At 43.9% G+C, this 6401-nt stretch overlaps 1 pseudogene; it reads left to right on the forward strand.

The window, feature by feature from the left end:
* The first annotated feature begins 5203 nt into the window (after nucleotides 1–5203).
* LOC149458632 (protein mab-21-like 2-A) lies at nucleotides 5204–5927 on the forward strand (annotated as a pseudogene).
* Nucleotides 5928–6401: the final 474 nt, after the last annotated feature.

The raw sequence follows: 6401 nt of genomic DNA on the forward strand, positions 1-6401 counted from the left end.
TCATGGAAATCCAACATTGTATGAACAGCTTAACATAGGGTACAAATACACTCTTAGATTTCTTTCTTTCAGCCTTGTGAATTGAAGGACAGAAATCCATTCCCCCATCCATAATATAGATAGAGAAATCGCAACTAATGTATTCTGACCGCTGGCATCCAGCAATTTTCCACTTAGCTCCTTCAATTCTTCGGTCAAAATATGTCGGACATAATGATACTGACAGGGCCACTCAAACACAAATTTCAGCCAGTTCATCAGTAATCGTCAGAAATGTATTCAATGTGTGACCAACTTAAACTAGAATTACAGCCTCAACTTAACTAGTCTTACAAATGTCCCCTCTCCCCTCCTAACACCTATGCTGACTAACCTGTTTAACCACTTGCCCTCCGGAGGATTTACCCCCTTTCCTGACTAGGCCATTTTTTGTGTTACGGCACTGTTACCTTAACTGACAATTGCACAGTCATGCAATGCTGCACCCAAATGAAATTTATCTCCTTTTTTTCCCCACAAATAGCTTTCTTTCAGTAGTATTCGATCGCCTCTGTGTTTTTTAATTTTTGTGCTATAAAAAAAAAAGGCTGACAATTTTGAGAAAAAAACGATATTTTTGACTTTTTGCTATTAAACATGTCCAGTAAAAAAATTAAAACAATACAAATTTTGTCATAAATTTAGGCCAAAATGTATTCTGTTACATGCATTTTCCACAAAAAATCCCAATACCTGTAAATTAATTGGTTTACGTGAAAGTTATAGCGTCTAGAAATGGTATCTGAAGATCCCGCTGCCTGCAGCTGCTGCCGGTGGAAGTAAAAAGGAGGGGAGCTGGCAGCACTCTGTGGAGGTGGGTGGGGACCCCTCTTGCTAACTGTAAAAGCAATCCAGTGGCTAATTAGCTGCTAAGATGGCTTTTACAAAAATGCTGATTGCCTCCTGGCATCATTCCGATATAACCACTTGAAGTACTGCCAAGTGGTTATTGCGGTCTTCAAGTGGATATCAAAATTATATTTTGACTAAAATACACTAAAATTACTATTAGTGGACACAAACATAACATAACTTCCAAAATGCCTGCTAAATCTAAAAGATAAAACTGTATTGACTTAATAAACAAAGTTCTATGTGTGAATGAGGTCTCCAGGCTTATTCATATACTGTAGGTGCTGTGGCCTGTACAGTGTGAATCAGCCTTTTTTAAAAAAAATTGTCTATTTCTGTGTGCAGGCATCCTATGTTACGCAATGGAGATGCAGCGGCTCCAGAGGCACAAGTCCTAATTTGACAGGCGTGTGGATGCATGTGTATGGCCCCCGAACACAGTGTGCATTTTGGGGCCACTCATCCACACCTGCACACTTATCAAATTAGGACCCAAGGCTGTGTTCATACAGCCACTGCATCCTCATAGAGTAACATATGGCTCCGGCAAACTGCTCATTCGCATTGTATGGGTCAGAGAACCCCTGTGAATGAGCCCCTAATTTAAAAAAAAAAAAGTTTACAATTTGTTATTTTTTACATTTTTATTTTTTTTATTTTTTTTACTATGCTGTTCGTAAACAGACCCCTGACATCTCTCCTTTGAGAAAGAGAAAAGAATTGGGGACACAGATTTCTTTAATTCCTTTCTCTGCAACCTCAGCTGCACTGAAGATGAATGAACAGATGAAAGGGGCTCCTGTTTATTCATAAACTGAATCATAGTAAACACAGTTTACTATGCTCAGTTATCAATGGACACAGGAATGATCAGTACCGATCAGTTACTGTGGCCATTCACTAAAGGAAGGGACTGGTAAATTACATATTTACTGGCCCCTTCCACTGCTCTCCATCCTGACACATCCCCCTGTGTACCTGCAGCAGCTGGTAGACCAGGGAAGCCAGTAGAGCTGTGGGAGGGGAGCCAAGGCTCACAGGGGGAATCAGATGCGGGCAGGACAGGTAGGGGAATCGGTGCATGGGGGGGGGGGGGAAGCAATTACAGAACGATGACCTGTGTCTGCGTCTCAGACTCTGTGTCTCTCCCTTCAGCAGCTGAAAGCAGGCGGGAGGGAGAAATGGAGAAACTGGCTTTCAGTTGCTGCAGAGAGAGAGACACAGGGCATTGTTCTGTAATTGCTCCCCCTGCATTGATTTCCTCTTGCCATCTGGACCTCCCCAGTGTTCCCAGAACCCCTATAGGACGACCCTGTGCGGGCCCCTACTGAACTCTGTCACTCAGGCAGTGCCCAAGTGCACAAATAGTCAGTTTGCCTCTGTACAACATTCACCCCCAGCCATTGTTCAAATCTTTATAATGTTTTGAAGCACATAGTAAGGAGCCTAGGTAAAGTTTTTCTGCATTCTGAAGTCCACTAAGTTCCACTGTCCTCTTTATGAGAGTAGGAGTTGTTGTCCAGGTTTTCAAATGTTTGTGGCTGTGCGTAGGGCTAGACACCTCCTCCCAAGTATGACAATTAGGAGTAGTGTTCTGCCCAATCAAAGTATCTTGAACAGGTACTAACCTGCTTACATGCCAAGTTGATCCATCCTCAAGCCTACAGAATACTGGTTACGATTGGCTGTTGATTCATACAGCATTAGATAGACTGAGTGTGTCACGGGAGTCACTTTGGGTGGGGGGGCCCATGGAACACAGCCCCATTTAGAGATGTGGGTAGACCTCTGTCTCAGCTCTCCATATCCCTCTTATGTGTAAGTCACCCTGTGCCTGTTAGAGGTACAGGGTTTAATGTCCTGCTATTGTGTAGACATGTATAGGTGGGGGTTGTTCACTGTTTAATACCATGTGGTTGTCCCATTGTTCTATTGTGTGTCTTGCTTGTGAGCAAACTATTATGGGATGTATGTGCTTGTGTATTGGCTTGGTGAGGGGTGTCTGCTGTGTGTCTCTTGTTACTAAATGTATTGCCCCGCCCTGTGTATATATCTTGTATCTGTGTTAAAATAAAGCAGTCTATTTTCTGGTTTCCTTCAAGTCTGGTGCTGTCTCCTCTTGTATGGTCAGCGGTGGTGTCCGTGGATCTGTGTTCGGACGGGGAAGCGGGAGTCTAACGGAAATACCCTAGTGCAGTCGGGGTCTGGTTCCATTACACTGAGGTTAAACTTTGACTTGGTTGGTGGCTTACTTATCCTAACCCACTGGCCAGAATTGAGGGTAGTTGGCTTGTTGTTTGTTACAATACGGTAAGGTTTTGCTTTGACTTGGTACCTCTTCATTCTAGCTCACAGGTTTTGGGGCTCTGCTGCTTTATTTAGTGACTTTAAATGTGTGAGTGGGGTCCATAGATCATGACCTATCTGCAGTTTTGCAGGCAATTCCCCAGTGGTGTTATGAGGAGCTGACCCGCAATGTTGCAGAATGTTTCAGATATCTCATTAGGCCATTTTTAAATATCTGGTTAAATTGTTCCATATCTCCATTGGCCCATGAATGGAATTGTGGTGTTAAGATGTGCTTACTTCCCTTTGATTGAACCACTTGACCTCCAGAAGGTTTTACCCCCTTCAAGACTGGGGCATTTTTTGTTATTCAGCACTGTGCTACTTTAACTGGCAATTGCTCAGTCATGCAACACTATACTCAAATGACAATTCTATATCTATATATTTTTTTTTACAGAAATAGAGCTTGAAAAGTTTGAAAAAAAACAATGTTTTTCTTAGTTTCTGTTTTAAAATTTAGCAAATAAATAATCTTTTTTCATTAATTTAGGCCAAAATGCATTTTACTACATTTCTTTGCTAAAAATATATATTTATTATAATTTTTTGTAGTAAGCGTGCCTGAAGACGTGCATGCACACAAAATGGGCAAGGTGGAGCCTTACGTGCTGACATCACGCCGGAGCTCAGAGCGGCGGCCATTTTGGTATGATTTTATGCATTTAACTCTTTGCTGTATCCACGTGGATTTCTTTTAACTATTTACAATAAATAGTACACTATATTGCCATGCCTTCGGCTCCTGTGGTGACCTTCTCCCCCTAGGAGGATCCTTTGCATAGCCCTGACCCTGGAGAAGTCCAGTCCCTATTTATGGCTTCCTGAGACCCCCCATACGGATCAGTATTAACGCTATTATACAAGTAGCGTTCTGGTGAGTGCACATCCATATAAGGTGGTGGATTCCTATGTTGGATCATGAGCACTCTTGAGCATCCCAGCTGGTTTTACTGCACCTTGTAGTTCCACAAACACCGGCCATTGCTGTGACCTGTAGTGCTACTGCCTCTGTATAATCACCATTATTACTAAATTGGCACACATATATCACTTGGCACTTCTGTGGCCTGCAGTGCCACGGACTATCCACTATTAATATTCAGAATTTTAGAGTTTTTTATGATTTTATGATTCTATGTGATCTGAGACATTTTATTTGATTTATTTCACTGGAATATTGTATGAACACTTCTATTCACATAAGCACTTTATGATTGCATTTGTCACTTATGCTTTAGCGCTGCACTTACATTTGAATTGATTACTGTGGGTTTGTTATCTTGCCTTTTGTGCTAACGGCTATCATATTATCTGTGCTCGCCTCATATCTTGTGTTATATTCTATTTAGTTGTCTATACCTGGCCACCACCACACTGCTTCTCAGTTGTTTTGTCTATTTAGCACACTCCTAATTTAGCTAGGGGGAGCTACAGTCCAATGGTTAGACAGAGGCTAAGCAGCAGCACAGGTGTAATAGCCAGAGAGGGGTCAAATTGTGGGCAGGGCTGAGAAGCTCTGCAGACCTGTCCCTCTGGAATTTCCCCCTGCTCTACGGATTTTGAAGGAAGGCCTTAAAGGCAGCGGGTGGATCTGAGGAGTGGCTGGTTGCACTCTTGAGGTGTCCCAGACAATCCCCAACAAGAGGTTAGCAAGGGGCTGGACACTCTTAAAAAGTGTTGGAGCCTGTTCAGAGGGAGGAGTTTGGAGTGTGGGAGTGTTGGAGGGAGAGTTCAAGAGGAAGATGTGAGGCTGTGAGGAAGGAGGCTGACAGGAGGCCTAGTGGGATGGGGCCTGCCTGGTGCTGGAAAGGCGGAAAGCTTGGAACTCACTAGCCCCCTGAGAGAGGACTGCCTGTATGGCAGGAAAGGAGCAAGGCCGGCGCTACCTTTAGGCAAACTAGGCAGCTACCTAGGGTGCAGCCATGGCCACTGGTTTCCCTACTCTCCACCAGCTTCTTAACATCCCGACTTCATCAGCTCCCTGACCGAGATCGACGTCCGCTACGAAGGCCTGGAAGTAGTCTGCCCTACTGAGTTCGAGGTGGTGCTCTACCTCAACCAGATGGGGGTCTTCAACTTCATGAATAATAGCTCCCTGCTGGGCTGTGAGGTGCTTAAGCTAAGCAATGGTTGGAAGCACAGTATGTCCCTGTGGGTGGAGTTCATCATGGCTTCCGGCTAACTTTAGGCCAGGAAGATCCCTTCTCACTTCCAGACTTTGGTGGCTCAGGCCGTAGAGAAGTTGCAGCTACCGAGATGTGGTGGAGATGATCCCCAACACCAGCGACATCTGCCTGCAGATCCGGAAGCTCTGTGGAGCAGAACACCCCGGCCTTCAAGTGCACCAGAATCTGGCCCCACAGTGCGGCTCAGTGGCCCCTGCTGCCCCACATCCCCTGGTCGGGGGTTAGAGTTCAAGGCAGAGGGCTTCAACCTGCTCTCCAAAGAGTGCAAGCAGAGCTCTGCCGAGAGCACTGCCTAGGTGCTCCAGTTCGTCAAGCCGAGCACTTGCTGCTGGTGCTGGGGGGCTGCAGGAGCAAGTGTATGTCCATCCTGAAGACCTTGTGGGACAGACACCTGGAACTGCTGGGCAGCCGCTTAACAACTACCATACCAAACAGCCCCCAGCATCCTTCAATGGGGTGAGACGTGGAGAGACTTTTCCTTGCATTGGAGGTGAGGGGTGACTATCCCCTTCCAAACTATGTGAATACCAGCACACGACTAGTAATTGGATTTAAGAAAATCAAGGTACATTTTCATAATGAAATGTAGCAATTTTATTATTACTATTATTATTTTCTGTTTTTTGAGTGTTTGTCACAAAGTGAACAAAAAAATATTGAAACTATATGTACAAATATTCTTTAAAAGTTTACCAAGGTTAAATGTAATATAGTGCCATCATCAGCCTGTGCCCAGCAGCTGACACACTGAAATCAGAAAAAGACCAATAAAAAACAAAACAACAAGTATAACTTCAGATGTTTGTCTTGATTAATGAGAACAGAGAATGCATCCCGTATGTAAGAATGGCAATGGGAGAGTGCTTTGTGGTGTCTGAAATCATTTTATTAAACCCTGTTTCATTTATTGCTCCATTATATTCATCAAACAGAATGAAGTTTAGAAAGCTGAAGCTTAGAAAATGATACAAATGT

Source organism: Staurois parvus, unplaced genomic scaffold, assembly GCF_062004578.1.
Source record: "Staurois parvus isolate SC_StPar_1 unplaced genomic scaffold, SC_StPar_1.0 ptg000282l, whole genome shotgun sequence".
NCBI classification, from domain to species: Eukaryota; Metazoa; Chordata; class Amphibia; order Anura; family Ranidae; genus Staurois; species Staurois parvus.